Here is an 18,148-nt window from a genome sequence, read left to right as displayed (position 1 = left end):
TATTTCCCTGAAGCAAGTCATTATGGTAGCTAAAAACAAGCTCTGCAATCTGAATATCTGTATTATCTGTGTCTATAATGGTTTCATCATTTATAACTTGCAAGAACTTGCAAATTCCTTGGACCTTGGAGTATAGTAGTTAATAAAACAGACTTCACTTTCATACAGATCTGAGTTGTCATTCCACATCTGCTATTTGATAGATGTATGGGCAAGTAATATCTATCTATCTATCTATCTATCATCTATCTATCTATCATCTATCTATCATCTATCTATCTATCATCTATCATCTATCTATCTATCTATCTATCATCTATCTATCTATCTATCATCTATCTATCTATCTATCTATCTATCTATCTATCATCTATCATCTATCTATCTATCTATCTATCATCTATCTATCTATCTATCATCTATCTATCTATCTATCTATCTATCTATCTATCTATCTATCATCTATCATCTATCTATCTATCATCTATCTATCTATCTATCTATCATCTATCTATCTATCTATCATCTATCTATCTATCTATCTATCTATCTATCTATCATCTATCTACCTAGGCAAGTAATGTCCCTTTTCTATGCCTTAATTTCTTCATCTTAATACAGGATAATTAGAGTGCCTATCACATAGTTCGTTGAATAAAACATATGTTAAATACTAAGAAAAATTTGAGGCAAAAAATCATCACTCAATAAATATCTGTTAGGACAACATACAGATGACATGTCTTTTTTATAAAAGGGCCACAAAGGCCTCCAAGCCAATGCAGAAGAGTAGTAATCTGGGGAAAATAAAACCAAACTTTATCCTTTAGAGAAAAAGCACAGCCCAGTATTAGAATTACTCTTAAATTCATATAAAAATTAATTTATCAAATATTCTCGGAAAGACAAGGAAAACAAATGAAGAAGGAAAAAGGGAAGGAAGGAAGGAAGCAAGGGAGGGAGGGAAGGAGAGTGGGAGGGAGGAATAAAAAAAATAAAGAACAAGATCTTAGAAGAAATTTTATCACCACTATAACAGATCTGAGAATATCACTGTAGGTGCTTTTTATTATAACAGAATATACTTTAAAAATATTAAATATACCACTTCTATATGTTCTCAATATGGGGCACTTAAGACAGAAATCATTGTGTTCAAGACTAGGAAAGAAGCAAGAATATTGTGAAAAATAAAAGCTTTCTCTTGAAATTTCATGTCTTTCTTGAAATTTCACATTTCCTTCCTTTGGAGGATGCTGTTGCTATTTTGGACAAAATATGTGTGATAGTTCCTTTGTTCCAGTGGGTGATCGTTGAAAGCTACATAACCTAACTCGAGCTCTACGATACTGGACAACTGAAATTTGAATTAATTTTCCTTTCTGTTGTGAATTTCAGCTTAGTTAAGTGAGCTGTCTAAGGCACTGCTAATGCATTAGGGTGTATGTTTAAGGATGCCATTGATACCAATTTGGACATAGTTAATTTTAGCAAATATATTGGGTTAATCATAAGCATTAAAGAACATAATGATTGTGAGATCGACAAGTGGTTACAAAATTTGACTGAGCAAAGCCATCTAATGGTAACTATTCTAGGATGTAGAATTTTACCAAGAAGAAGCTATTCATAGAGAAATATTAATTGAGTGTGCAGACTCCACCTTGGATCTTATTATAAATCTGTTTAGGTTCATAGGAATACAAAGGGGAAAACATTGATTAAATGCTATATGCTCCTCTTGTAAATATATTGTGAAGACAATGAAACAACCACTCCCTTGAGGTTAAGAAACGAATACCACTTTAGGTCAGTGGCAAGGGAAATCAACATTCTCTGATGAAGGTTTCTTTTCTTCTGAGCTACCAAGTCCCTGGTCCTCTTCATCGTACCCATTTAAAATAAAACTACTCATATGTACAAGAAATAGATGATAGACTCTGGAGGCATGCAGAGAATAAAATGGAGTTATTGAAGATCGGGAATATGGACCATTACTCTTTGTATCAACCTTCCAGTATTTGCTTCTGCCCAAGACAGGATTAGGGGTATGTCACTATGATACTATGATAAGACATTGGTATGGAAATATATAAGTGTGATTTCTACATGGGCAAGGTTGGAAGTGGAAGAATTTGCAGAGGAAGTCATGATTAAGGCAACCATTAAAATTAGGATGGACAGGGTTAGAATGGGCCGAGTATTTGGAGTGGCAGAACTAAACACATGGAAAAGACCTTGGGAAGACTGAGAAGGCTGAAGGCTAGTTGGTGAAGTGCGGTTATGGCGTGTAAGGGAAGGTACAGGAAAGCAGCTTGTGGGGAAACTTGCCTCCTACACAATGTCTGCAGTAGAATTCTAGTTGGCCAGTCAATTACATGACTGATTCTGGGCAATGTATGTAAGTCACTTTAGATAACAGTGCCATAATACTTCTCTGTACAAGCGTTCTAAACTGCCTTAGATATACGGAAGATAGGATTAATTAAAATGTCCTACAAATAATTGGAATGGGTGCTCAGCCTACAGGACTTGAGCACATGTTTTTCCTTTCAATAACCGCCCCCCCCCGCTTTTTTTTTTCTTTTTAAAGTAAAGGAATTAGAGCGTGCACAGTGATTATATTTTAGAATCTTGAAATTAGTGAGATAAAATGTATCACATTGGAAACATTATAGTAAAATGTAGTATAAATTTTAGCTTAAGGAATAGTCAAGATTTCTCATGTTTATCATTAGCTACTGATACTATTAAATGGTTTCTGATCTATAACGTAAAGAAGATAAACTATCAGGTTTTAAAAAAGACTCACATTACAGGGAGAATTACAGTCATTTTTTTATTGTAAAACATTTCTCTAAAACTTACTAGCCAATTCTTGCCATAGAGTAGCAGTTAATAGATATTTGTTGAATGAATAAATGGATGAAAAAGTGAAAGCTATTTATTTTTCTTTTTTAAATGAAGAAGGTCTTCCTAGTCTCCTTTATAGGTTCTTTGATAGCATGTTCCCAGTTTGGAGGAGTTCTTATTGCAAAGGGACTCATATGATCTTTAAGGGGATAGGAAAGCAGAAGGGAACAGAAGTCTGGAAATCAGTAGGGAGACCTGGGGTGAAAGCGGATAGTAAATTGCCCTATTCTAGGTAGAAAAACAACAGCAGAGGTGAGTTGAGGAGTTCACCATAAAGGTGAGATTTCATGATGTAAGGTCATTCTGTTAGGGTCCCACACTGACGCCATTCTGATAATTTTTCTTCTCACCCTCAACCTAGACAAAGAGAAGGTGCTTTCTGAGAAAGAAGAAAATTATTAAGAAATGATGACCCAACTTCTGTAATAAGATCCCTGACTCTTTCCCATTCTTAACAAAGAAATATTTGTCCTGACTTTGGGTGGGGGGAGTGGGATGCACTGAATAACTATTTTGTAAAGACTTAAAATTGTCTGTGTGCTTTTTTTTAATTTTATTTTTATTTTATTAAGTTATATTGTGATACTTTTCAGTCTGGGAGGCCTTTGTCCCCCAGGAGATATTTGGCAATATCTACGGATATCTTGGTCATCATAAATGGGGAAATGCTATTACTGATATCTAGTGGGTAGAGTCCAGGGATACTGCTAAATCTCCTACAAGGCACAGGATGCAAAATGTCAGTGGCATGGAGGCTGAAAACCCTCATGAGTGAACAAACTTCTTAGAAATCAAGACATTTTGACTTAGTGGTAGCACTAAAATGTTCCCTTCCTGCCTGGATGATTGTGCTTGATTGATGACTGAATTTGTTTGTCACATTATCTTTGGATTTGAAAGTCTAATATGGCAGTTGCATTTGTATGATGTGTCACTTGAAGAAATGGTGTCTGGATTTTAGTAATGCACAGTCCAAAGGCCATAAGGTGTCCCTCCTAGATATGATGTTTCATTCGTAATTGACTGTGGGGTTGAAGAGGTCCAAGAGAAACTAAAGATAGTACCTTGGCAGAATTACTTTGTATAACGATTGTACAATACTGTTCAAATTGGAAATTGCCTGAGCAGTTTCTTCTTTCCTTTTAAAATTGTGACAGGCTTCCTCTCTGCTCTGCGCCATATTGTGATTTTTAGTCTGATGTGGTCTACTGTTATTCCACTGCGTGTGTTTCCTTCAAAATGAAACTCTGCCACATCAAAAAATGAAACCCATGGAAAAGATTTGTAATAAATAAAACACTTTACATAATAACAATAGAAACGCTCCTTTCCCAGTGGAGCTGTTAGAGGTTGGTTGATGGAGATGCTTTAGGATAAATTGCTGCAAGGAAATGTAGGCACATTGGCGCAGGGGTTAGCAGAGGATAATGATACATTTACTGCAACACATGCCTTCCTGAAAGCAGATCACCTAAAACAATGAGGAAGTGATGAGAAGTGGAAAAGCTAGGTCCTTGATTTATTAAAAACATCTGCTGCCAAAAGACAAAAATAGGGGAATTTCTAGTCATTATGGCAAAGTGTTTTGCCTGTGTTATAAAAGTGGGGTCTTCAGTAGGTTGTTTATGCATTTTAATACCTCCAAGAGGAGAAGTATCTTTGTCACAGTCTCTCTCTCTCTCCATGTAGATATAAACAGATAAAGATGTTGGTATTGATGTAGATACCCTTGCTTCTGTCAGATATGTCTCTGCAGCTCCACAGTGGAGATGTGACAGTGACACTCTCTCACGGTTCTTTTCTTCATTGTTTTTTGTAAGAAAACAGGCTCTTCTTAAAGCTAAGATCTGAAAATGTCTTAAAGTAGAATTAGGTGTCTTTTTCTACCAAGCTGATTTAACGAGTTAGTGCTAGAATACACAGGTTTCCCCACAGGGGTGCAGGTGGGTGAAGTTCTAACAGCTATCACCTTGACGCATTGTCCTTTCATTAATTTCAAGACAGGTAGACGTAGCTGTTGTTGAGGACAATGACATCCCTTTTGAAATTATATTTTCAGATGTCATCCCCTCACTGTAGCCTTGCGGGGAATTGGGTGTGCTGGTGAGTGAACCTTCCTGTTGTATTGGGTCTCCTCATCCTCTCTCTGGGGAATGTTTAACCATACATGTGAAAGGCTGCTAAGAAAGATAATCAGTCTCAAATCCATATGTGGTTTTTTTTGTTATTGGTTTTCATTTGAGGAGATCCAGTTTTTACCAAGAGGACCCACTAGGGTGAATTCTGAGTCTTTTTATAATAAGACATTTTAAATTAAAGGCGCTAATATACTTAGCACCATATATATGCTTAGTTCTGCACTAAAATACCAAGGTTTCTCAAACTCAGCACTATTGATATTTGGGGCTGAGCAATTCTTTGTTGAGGGGGGAGGACATCCTCCTGCTCATTGTCAGTTGTTTAGAAGCATCAGTGGACTCCACTGGCGAAATGCCAATATCACCTCTTCCCATAGTGACAATGAAAAAAATCCCAGGTTCCTAGGTTTTGCTGATGATGCTCATCAGGGACACATTTTGAGAATTGCTGTATTAAGTTAATGCAGATAAGATATAGATAGATGAAAAAACTAGGTTACATGGAAAAACGGCTTTAATGCCTACATAGAGTTAGACCAGAGATGAAAGAGATGAGTGCTTTTATATGTATATTCATAATATAATTAACATTATGTAATATATATGCAATTAATATAACATATATATATGTATATTTCACTCATACTTATACTGAATACTCCAGGAGCATAATGCAACTTATTGCTGAAATATATTATTAACATGAACATTGCATACAGGCCACATCCAATTTAGGTTCTGAGAAAACTAGCAAGAACCCAGAACATTATAGGAATTCAATAATGGTTGACTCATAAAATTAATTATCTAAGGTTTCAAAGGCATGTTCTTTCCACTGTGATTTAAATTCTAGTTCGCTCTCTACATGATTCTGTGGGAGTATTTTCATTAACTACCCCTTGAATTATGTGTATTCCTTTTATATAGTAGATAGGCATACACATAGTTCTGTCTTGAACTGTGTCTAACAATTTTAACAGCAAAGAAGCTATATCCAGAATTCTGCTCCAAGCTGGCCACTGCTGGGAAAGAGATGAAATTTGCTTCAGAATTTGGTGGTCACTTCATTAAATGGTCTTTTGCCTTCTTGGAATTCTCCTATTCTTGGTTGTTGTAGGTAATTTGTGGACTCTGGATTGCTTATCTTATGCCCTAAATCCACCAGAAAACCACTGAAGTAGTTTGCTCAATGTAAGTCAGCTCTAAAGAATTGGCTGAAATGATCAAACTTACCTGACATGAAGTATTGATAAAAGGTTCCTCCATTTTAGAGTATATTTCCAACTGAAGACTGCTAGTGAATTTGCATAACCTTGTATGTGACAGGTGTTAATTAGACTTATTGGGGTGATAATTTAGTGGTATGTATAAATATCAAATTGTATTGTACATCTGAAATAAATATGTCATATGCCATTTATACCTCAATTTTTTTAAAAGAATGAAAAAACTAAAAATAAGACACTACTTGCAGTGTACTACACATGACTCTCTTTTCTGGTTGGTGTTCTTCTTCTTATAATATCAACTGCAGATCCCTTCATTCTCTTAGCACATCTGTCCCCCAGTCATCAACTGACCCCCTTGTTTATGGGATTACAGCTCTACAGCTCTTTTTTTTTTTTTAAATAGCCTGTCCTAGCTATGTTCTGTGAAATTACTCATGGCACTCTTCATTGACCACAAACCCCAAACACAATTCTGCACAATTCTACTAAAGCTAAGTATGTTCTAACCTCTTGTCTTTATCAAATTTAAACAATTTCTCAGGCATCCTCCTGGGCTTTTCCTCTCTATAGTAGAGTGGCCATAGGCCCTGGATTTTGTTTTGTTTTTTTTTTTTTAACTTTCTTGTTCCCAGTTCTTTTGTCCTTATGGATACCTTTAAATCATTTATATCCTATTTATTGACCTTGGTGTCCTAGAATGGGTTCTACAATATTTAAAAATGGGAGCTCATCACAAAAATAAAGTCCTATTCATTTTTATAGGATTCAGTTTTAACCCTTGATCATTCTCTGCTTTGCATTGTTATTCATTGTTTTGGGTGTGAGTCTTCTCTTTTCAAAGAGAAGTTAATTGGTGTTAATCAAGGGCTGTACCTTGTACACATCTTTCATAGAATCTTGCACCGTGTAGTTAAATATTCAGTAAACATCTAGCCAAGCCCATAAATGCAACTCTCAACTATATTTGCATAAAACCCAGTTCTTCATTTAAAAGAGTCAGGTACCAAAGATCATCAAATGAGGGAAGAATTTTTAGATCAGAACTTACTCCTGAATACCATGAAATCACAAAATTAATTCTATTTGAATAATTGGCCCTGGATGCTTATATATTATTTTTTCTATTGTGTTAATGCTTGTATATTTCATATAAGATAGAGCTTCCCATGATTTTTAACTTCTTAACAGTTAACTTTGAGGTCCAGATTGAGCCCTCCTTTATGTTTTAATATCACTTGCTCGGGTGTGTGCGTGTGCGTGAGCCAGCACATTCCTGAGGTCAATGAAAAACGAAAAGGAGGTGAAAGGAGAGGGAAGCTCAGCATCCATGGGAGGTTCCAGGAGTGTCTAGACTGTAAAGTAGAGCTTGCAAACATTTGTGTCATGGAGACTCAGGCTCAGAATTAATGAGATAATTTTCCACCTAGGATTTACTGGCTTTCAGAACCTTGGGGAACTTTATTTTTCAGGCAGTGAATTATCAGAGCAAGGATGATTATTAGATTTATTACAAATATCATTCCACGCAAACGTTAGGAATTGAAGTGGAACACCATCTACTGCGGGCTTTCTGCTGATTTGGAACGAGAATGATAATGAAGAGAATGTTTAGTATTTCTTGTAGTATGCTTATTGTCAAAGCTCACCAAGCAGAGAGCAATAGGAAATTCCACCCTTGAGCTTCTCCTGTAAATGCTTGCTCTGGGGTATTACTTTAGATCATTAAAATCTATTGGTGGTAAAGTTATTAAGAAAGGAATTAATATAAGAACCAGTATGGTATATACAGTTTAAAGACCATGGGGGCAAGAGTATTTCTTCTCCTCAGTGGTGAGTTATCTCATTGGTCTGAATCTGCACCTGCCTCCTGGGGACAGTCCCAATACAGGTCCTAATAATAACCACTGTTTTTTTAGACTAATCAGTGACAACGTCTGTGGCCATGCAAGGCAAAATATATGTATTGCTAGCATGCATTTACTGCTGACTTAAAAAAAAAAAATCAGTAAGTAACCTCAGTTGTCAAAAAGCTTTGTCAATTTCTAAAGCCCCTAGCCAGCAGTAGTCACTCTAACAAAATAAGCGAGTTTAGTCACCAGGATCCATGAGTCCCCAGGGTCCATGAACTGGGTGCTAAATGCAATTAAGCCTCTGGGTCTTGATGGATAAAATCCTCTCCCAGGCACAGACCACCAGGCAGAAGCTCTTTTGACACAGTTCCGTTTGAATTTGACAACCAATTTGAGAGTGATTATGTGCACCCTCACCCCAAATTTAATTACCCCTGCATCTGTTGTGATGCAGCTTGTGATGAGCAAGCTGCCACCACTGCATTCTTACTGAGGTTGTTGCCTCCTTTCATTTATCCTCAGGCAGTGGCTTTGCACATACTCTGGTTGGCCATCACCCTCAAACTGTTAGATCCCCACACCAGGCTTCGCGTGCAGCAAATGCTGGTCGCTGGCTGAAACACGCTGGAGAGCAGTTGCTATTACCCAACCACCAGTCTCTCTGCGGGAGCAGGGAAAGAATGGGAGCCACGATGATTCATTGACTGTGTCTGTGCTGGTAACTCACAGGATATGTTCAGCTGTCAATACAACTGCAGACTCTTCCTGAATGGTTTCGCCAGTTGCCAGTTTAGCTCAGTGATCCATGAAAGAGTTTGGCTCTCTTCCTCTCTCTCTTTTTCTCTATCTCAATCTCTCTTTTCCCCCTTTCTCTCATAGTTTAGTTCTTCATTTTCTTAATAAATAAATATATCTGTATTTATCATCTATCTATTATCTATTTATCAATCATCTATCATCTATCGTCTATCATCTATTTATCATCTATGTATGTATCTATCTATCATCTATCTATCTATCTATCTATCTATCATCTATCTGTCTATGTAGAGAGAGAGAGAGAACAGGTATTTGGGGATGTTTTTAAACCCCATTTCCCACTTCATGGTGCCATTTATTTTTTGACATTAGGGAACACTTGACCCCTTAGGCCCCTGGACCCCTTAGTCTAGTGTAAAATTTAGTTAATGACTGCATCAGAATACCAAGAAAAATATAATAAAATAAAATGAAGTGAAAAGAAGGAAGGAAGGGCAAGCAATGAGCCTATAGGGCATGAAGTGAAAGTCATTCTCAAGGTAAGTTTGGTACTTTTAGAAGTGTTCCTGGGAAGTAACACTTTGGATGTATATCTCTTGTCCTGGTGACCTATATTCACGCAAACTAAATTTTCTGTACTTTCTGAGCTAAAAATAGTTCTAGTTCAATTGTTGATATATGCAAAACTGAAAATGCTGACACTTTCCTCCTTCACTGCCAGGATTACAGAGTTAACTGGGAAAGACTAGGAGTTTAGGCCATGGTAGCCTTTGTTCCCACACACTGCACCTCAGAGTTTGTATCACCGTCCGTGTGCTGTTAAGGGAGTCAGGGAAGAAGGCAAGACCAAGCCTCAGCCGATGTTTGCTATTTACAAAAATAGATTAAAGTTTCCATCACACTGAAAATATGTTTAGTTTTATCAACTGCCTAGAGGAACAAAAACATGTATCATTCAGAGAACTTCAAACAGCAGTTTATACACTCTATTTTTCTTTACGAATGGGTGGACTCAAAATATTCTTAAATATTTCCCATATTACCAACTTTACCCACCAATACGCTGTGTAATTTTTAAGAACTCACTCATTCCATTTGGTTGTTCTGTCTACACACTAGGAAATGAAAGGCAGCCATGTTGGTATCGGGTTAAATACAATGACTTTGAAATGAAATTAGATCTACAGGTTTCTCTTTGTCCTCCTATGTTTGTCCAATAAAGTGATTGTGTTCTTTATGATCTCCATGTAAGTACAGTCTAAATGTTCCATTTATCTGCTTGTTCTTATAGTCACTTACTCCCCCACAATAACTTGTACATAAAAAAAGAATCATCGCTTACTGACATTTTCAGAATTTCCAACACCAGAATCTCCAGAGAGATATGCTGGCAAACTGTGCTAAAGAACTAGGCTAGGCTTCTATTTTTGGCTTTGGATCTTTGTTTCGTTTTATGTTTTTAATCATCAAGGCCCCCTAAGACTATTGGAAACATGGTATCACTGAATAACTATAATCAAGAAATTTGGAGTCAGGCAGAAATGGGCTTTGGCTCTAGCTCCTCCACTCGGTAAGTATGGAGTCCTAGGCAAGTTACTTTACTCTGTTTTGCACTTGTTGAATGGGATGATGCTCCTTTTTTTATATGCTGGTTATATGAATTACATGAGATAATATAGAGAAAGTGCTAAGCAAGATAATCAGTCAATATTTCTTGTGATAATGGTACAATTTTCTCTAATGAGATGACTTTGGGGAGTGTGGTAAGACATATTTTTGTTTGTTGGATCGATGCACCACTACTGGCCCAAGGATCTTGATGATGATCATGCTGGTGGGATAAAACCCAAAGTCACACTGTTATGCTTTCTTTAGTTTTTTTTATGTCCCTCATAAGCTACTGTCGACTCTTTATTGCTGATTTTACTGTGATATTTAAATGTGGTCTTGTAATATTTCTGCTTACTCATGATAAACATGAGAATATCAGAATACAAAACTAATGACAAAACTGTAAACAGACCACGTAGGAGACAGGAAGCCATTCCTGATAACTGTTTCAAGATTGGTCACTGAGTTGCTATTTGAATGTAGACAAGTCTTTGACAAATGTGAGCCTGTCTTTCAGAAAAGCCATCCTCATGATGAGATCCATTTTTAAGCTTATAAAGGCAGTCTTACAACTTCAGTACTTAATATTTTTTTCAAGATAACTGCATTTATTGGGATTTCAACTGCATCCTATATTTTCCTTTCCTGACAGTAATATGGAAGCAGTTAAATTATACAATAGCAACTTCATTGTAGAGTAAAACTTCAGTAATTTCAGGGTACCAGAGAAGAGGGGCACCAATCTAACAAAACTCATTGTGCTTTTCTAAGTGATTGTATGATAAATTCACTACCCATCTCTAAGAATAAGAGTAATAAAGCATTAAAAATAAAACATTTGTTCAAACATGAAACACTTGAAGGATAATAATATCATAATAGTATTTTACTTTAAATTAGACCTCTTTCTTACAAAAATGAGTCCACACTTATGGTTATTCAAAATTGTTGATAATGGGGAATGAAGTATGCTTGCAAAGGAAAATGGCACATGTATGAGTTGGGAATGGAGAGAGTGTTGTTGCGGCTTTGGAAGATTGAGGGGTTCCAAATACTTTCTAAGACAGGTTATAACCAATGGATATTGAATAAATTATATCCTTCTGTTCTAAATCTAAAATGGCTGACCTAAAATGTCTCAGCAAACATTGCTGAGAATGCACAAAGAAAGTGCATTGTCTCATTTTTAAATTGATGGTCCGTTTTAAATATATATTTTGACTACTTGTTGCCAACTCAGTTTGATCTCTTTCTCTACTTCTATTTAAGTAACCTCTTAAACAACAATATCTCTTCTAGGATTCAGCTTAAAGATGTCTGGCATCAAGTGATCATAAAATATGATCATATGGTAGTTATAATAGTACATATTGTATAATAATAATATAATAATAATATATAATAAAATATGATATAATAGTAAATAATTTGGGCCCTTACTAAAATCCAGGGACCATGCTATGAACATTTCACATGTTATTTAATTTTATGGTATGGATGTGAAGATAATCACATGTGACATTGGATATCATAAGAAGAGTTCACCTTTTGGTTTGGTTTTGTTTTTTTTTAACAGATATACTGAGATATAATTCACATACCATATGATTCATCCATTTAGAGTGTTTGCTGTTTTAGATAAGGTGGTTAGGAAAGATTTTTATGTGAAAGAGGCATGGGAGAAGAGCTCAGCATGTCAGGAGGATAGATCTTTGAGATACCATAGGAAAGATACCCTTGAGAAGGGCATTCCCATTAGAGTGAACAACCAGCCATAGCTTGGCTAGAATGCAAAGAAACTCTAAAGAGAATTGTATTTTGGTATTCTCATTATTATGAACTGTCTTTAGGGGATTTTGAGTAGGGCTGCCTTACTTTTCAAAAAGTCCACTGTACTGGTATCTAGAGAAAGGTTGAAAAAAACCAGTTAGGTGCTTTTTGCATGACATGGGCCAGAGAAAATGGTGGCTTGCACTAGGTTTGGAAGTGTGAAGAATAGCAAGATTTGTGTCATACATTAATTCTCAACTGCAACTAATTTTGCATCCATTAATAATTCCTGACCCAGCAAAAGTAATTGATATCAGCTGTGTGTGGTGGTTGGCCACCAGGTCATGGAACCTGATCTATCACTGACTTGGCTGCCTTGCCCTTTTCTTAAACTTGTTTACTTTGAAGCAGCGGTTCTCAAACATTACCATAAATCTGAATCCACTGCAAGCTTTGTTAAAACAGACTGCAGGGCCTCTCCCCCAGAGTAATTGATTCAGTAGGTTTTAGGCAGAGCTTAATAATTTGCATTTCTCACAAGTTCCTAGCTTATAATGATGCTACTGGTCAGGGGACCACACTTTGAAAACCACTGCTCTGAATCAGCAATTGACTAACTTCTTCTATAAAAGGGACAGATAGTAAATAATCTGGGTTTTGGGTGGTCACAGACTGTCACAGCTACTCAACTCATGAACTATATGTAAGACATATAGTGTATAAGGCACAGGTAATATGTATATGAATGAGCATGGCCATGTTCCAGCAAAATGTATTTACACAACCAAGGCCATGCTGCCTCTGCCCTAGATCATTTACTCTGGTCCCAGCTACCTCCATCTGCCCAATATTCTCATACTTATTTTAGAATATATTTATATATGCACTTTCATGTGTGACTAGCAATCTGTTCCTTAATATATCAAAGCTTTCTTTAGTGTATTCTTTTTACATATTACTGATGATACAACAAATTAATGTCTCTGGTATCATATTGTGAGAATGTGATTGTTTTATAAGTTCTCAATACTCCATTTGAAAAGCTAGGAAGACTAAGAGGAAATCATTCTGGGAACCATCTGTTAATTTTGAAAAGCCAAAATGTATCAGTGAGGCTATCTGTTCTTTAATAACAATTTCCCATTATAATCAGTTCTCTTGGGCACCTGGGTGGCTCAGATGGTTAAGCATCAGCCTTCAGCTCACGTCATGACCCCAGGGTCCTGGGATCGAGTCCTGAATTGGGCTCCCTGCTCAGCGGGGAACCTGCTTCTCCCTCTCCCTCTGCTGCTCCCTCTGCTTGTACTCTTTTGCTCTCTTTCTCAAATAAATAAATAAAATCTTAAGAAAATAATCAGTTGTCTTATCAATAAATCCATTACGATGAGATAAAAAATGATTGAGGAGGGGAGAACTATATTAAATTAAAAAGTGTATACTGTCATCTTGGCAGACTTATAAATGTAAATATAATGAGATAAATAATGAGAAATATTTGTGGGAGGTAGCTGAAATGAGTGTGACCTCTCAGTTTTCCAGATTTTCTTTCAAGAATGCAAAGAAAATCGTCGCCTACAGTTTTCAGTAAGACTGACAACAGTTTGACGGCTTTGCTAGTTATTTATGAATCTACAAAATATATGGCTCATAGCTGCCTTGTTTCAAAGGAATACATGTAACTAAACTAGTAAGATGGGCCATGTCACAGAAACACTAATTAATAAAACACTGCAGTGTTGTACATAATTTGTATTTGCTTGGTTTTTTATCCTGTTTTGTAGAATAAAAGTATCAACACCTGATTATTTTTTCACATTGTAAGGTGTGAATATTAAGGCTTTCTCATTTATTTTGCAGATCCTTCTTGTGTACCTAAAATGCAAGTTGAAGAAAAGTAAATAATTTGCCATTTGCTTGGTGTGTGTGCACACGTGTGTGTGTGTGTGTGTGTGTGTGTGTGTGTGGAAGTTTTAAGTGATTAGTTTTTAAAATTAGTACTTTTTCATGGAAACAACATGACCAAAAATAGGTCACAGAATTTTCAGATCCATTAAAACAGAAGTTTATGAGGAAAAAAATCATTATTATGAATAGAAATAAGGAATACATACCTAATTAATTACCACATAAATTCTAAGTCAAAATCTATACAATTGCATGGATAGTTATGTGTATATGCATATATATATTAATATATAGAGAGTCTTTTCATTGACCTTTTAATCAAATTGTTTTAAAATACAGAATTGTTCTTAAATTTTAAGTCATTTTGAATATTACCATATGCAATTAAAATTTGAAAGAAAAAAAAATCTTTTGAATAAAAGAAATAAGGACGAAGCTACCCAGATACTCCTTGACACTAAGATGATTTACAAAAATCACAAAAGGTAGGAAGATGTACATATCCAAGTATGTTGTCTTTAATATTGCTAAGGGAGGATCATTTTTCACGATGTTGCTTTTGTGGCTTTAATCAGTCTGGTTTAACTGTCTTGAAGGATTACACCCAAGTGCCTCTCACTTTGCTAAATAATTTCACTACCTTACTAGTTTGGACTCAGTAGTGACCTGATCCCACTGGTAAACGATGGAGGCTGATGGGTTTACCTGCCGGGAATAAAGATAAATGAAGTAGCTATCATGAGTATGCTGACATTAGTAAGAAAATAAGGACAAACAAGGACATATAGTTTCAAGTATCCATAAAGGTTAATTTTAGATCTTTTTTTTCAAATGAAGGAGAGCAGCTTTAGATGAAACTGAACAGAACGTAGCTCCTTTAATGTGTGCTATTCAAAGTGTTCAGGAACCACATCATCTGCTCTTTCCAGGTCAATGAGACAAGAAAGCAAATACCCACGCTGCATCCCTAAAGTGTTTCTAGGATCTGAAAATAGTAAGTGGATATCCCTGGTATATAAGACTTTCTATTGATCCCTGTCCTACCCTAAGCAGCTGTCAGAAGATATACAAGATGAATATTAAATCAGATGAAAAAGATACGTGAATTCATATTAAGTAAAAAAAAATTGTTTGTAAAACATTATGTAGAATGTGAGACCAAGGAAGTGCATGTTTATGTGTTTAGAGATAAGAGAAGGACTATAATAGAAGAGGAATTTTGGAAAAGTATATCCCACAGAATTACTTATCATCTCTGGGGCTATGATGTATGGGTGGTTTTATGTTGTTGTTGTTTGTTTGTTTTTAAGTAGACTCCATGCGCAGCAGGGAGCTTGAACTCACCACCCAGAGATCAAGATCTGAGCTGGGATCAAGAGTTGGAAGTTTAACTGACTCAGCCATCCAGGTGCCCCTGGGTGGTTTTATTTTTAATTGTAGTCAATTCAATTGATGATAGTTTTTTTTCTGTGATAAATACATTTCACTTTCATAATTAAAAAAAAAACTAAATGAATTCTTTCCCAAGAGTACCAACTTGTGATTATATACTAGATTGGCCAGGCTCCCAGAATTTAGACAATTGGGTGGAGTTTTGACATCAAAGCACCAGTACAGATCATGAATTAGGCATTAAAGGTAAATGGATACATAATACATTCCTTAATTACTCATCAAGTTTGCTCTGCAAAGAGTGGGCATTGCAAATCAAGTACTGCCCCAGTAACCTCACCAGACATCACAGTAACAGCAGTTAATGATAATATTTAGCAATACCTATAGAACAGATGGATTCCATGGCATGCATTAACTCCATTTGTGTTACATAAAGAAAAGTGCCCAAATGTATCATTTTGTCGATAACCAGCAAATGAGAAAATATATACCCTCTCCTCCCTCCCCCCCCTTTTTTTATACTTCAAGGAACAGATCCAACCCCACTTCTTTATAAATACACTCTTCATTTTCAGCTCAAATTCAATTCCCAATTTCTATTAACAAAAGCACCCCTTGCCAGATTTGGAGACTGTTGGTTGCTTTTTCATGTGCATACCTCATTTCTTCCAAATGACTATAAACTCACTGAGAATAGAGCTTGCTTATTACAACCTTGAAGTCACAATACAGTGTTTTTCATATAATAGGCTTTAATATCTATGGAAGGTAGTTGCAGTGAAGAGACAGTAGCAATTAAAACTCAGTCCCACACTAGAGCCTGACACTAATTAGTAGAGTGACCTTGGACTATTTCCTGAAACTCTCTGTTCTTCAGTTTCTCATTTGTAAATAGATATAACAGTTTTGACTGCTCTGGGGGGTAGGAGTGTTTTCTGTGTTCCAGGCACTATTTTATGTATTTACCGTATAATCGCCCTCTGAATCTTCACATCAATCCTTTATAGGTCAGTTTTATTGTGTATTTCCATCTTTCAGGTGAAAAGGCTGAGGCTCACAGAGGTTCGGTGACATGACTAAAGTCTCAGAGCTATGGGCTGAAGAACCAGGACTCAAACCCCACAGCTTGCTTGCAGAATGCCCACGTTGAACCTCGGCACAGCATCGCCTGGCACAGAGTAAGCACACAATAAATATTAGCTATGCTTATTATGGTTTTGTCAGAGGTTTACTTCCCTGCTCCCTGCAATGGTCTTTAATTATATTTACATTCCTCCAGTCGTCACTTGCTGCCCCTCTTGCTCCCGATTGTCTTAACATTAATATTCCTGAATGCTTGGACCCTGAAGATTTGGGGCCAATTATTGTGTAAAATATCCCTCTGTCTGGGCTTTGCTGATTTTTTAAATAATTAGATTTAGATAATGCTTATTTGGTGAGAATATCACAAAAGTGATGCTATATTTTCATTCCATCCTGTCCCATGACAGACCATTTTGATTTATCCCATTTTTGGGGACCTTAACTTTGATCTTTTGGATAAGAAGGTGTCTGCCAGGAAAGAAAAATAAAAAGGATTCCTCAATATAAAATTACTGTCACTCCCTTTCTAATTAATACATGTGTTTTGTGGAGAGGAACTTGAAAATATGTAAATATCCTTCTATTCATCCAATTTCAAATTTATTAATTGCTTTATATCAGAATAGATTTAAAAGATTCTTGTATAATTCAATATATATATTTCATTTGTATCAAATTTTATCATTATTACTTTTTTTTGTTTTGCAAAGTGATAACAGCAGAGTTCCCACATATCTACCTGACCAGTGTCTCCTAACACGATACCTTATATTACCATGATACATTTCTCAAACTAAGAAATTAACATACATACAATTTATTAACTAAACTACAGGCTGTATTTTTATTTCATCAATTTTAGTTTTTGGTTTTCTTTTGTTTTGTTTTTAAGTAATGTATGTTTTCTGTTCCAGAATCCAACCCAAGATAGCACTTGGCATTTAACCCACCTGGTTGTCATTATCTCCTTAGGACAAGTTTTTAATTTTTGCTTTTGTTTTATGACTTTAACACTTTTGAAGATTCCTGGTTAGTTATTCTATAGAAAGTGGCTCCGTTTTGGATAACCTAATGTTTTCTGATGATTATACTGGGATTCTGGATTTTGTTGGAACATACCACTGAGGGGAAATGTCCTTCTCATTGCTTTATACAGCAGGTATGCAATGTCAACAAGACTTATGATAGGTGATGTTGACCTTGATCACTTGGATGAGTTGGTTTCTACAGGATTCTCAACACTGAATTACTATTTTTCATTTTATACACTCTATTTATTAGTAGTGGGTGGCTAAATTCCTTCCACACTCGAGGGGAAGGAATTTAAGGGATCAGAATATGAAAGTATATGTAGAGAACCATAATTTGGTTTTTAAAAGGCCTTCTCCAAGTGAATCTGTGTTTTGTTTTGGTTTTCTGTCTGTTTTTTGTTTTTTTGTTATTTTTTTCCATGTAGGGATTTCATATCCATTATCTATTCCTCTCTCTTTTTCAC

Source organism: Eumetopias jubatus, unplaced genomic scaffold (genome assembly GCF_037043125.1).
Source record: "Eumetopias jubatus isolate StellerSeaLion01/CBP00866 unplaced genomic scaffold, mEumJub1_p1.0 scaffold_7, whole genome shotgun sequence".
NCBI lineage: Eukaryota > Metazoa > Chordata > Mammalia > Carnivora > Otariidae > Eumetopias > Eumetopias jubatus.
The sequence above is the reverse complement of the archived record's forward strand: the minus strand, read 5'-3'. Positions refer to the sequence as shown.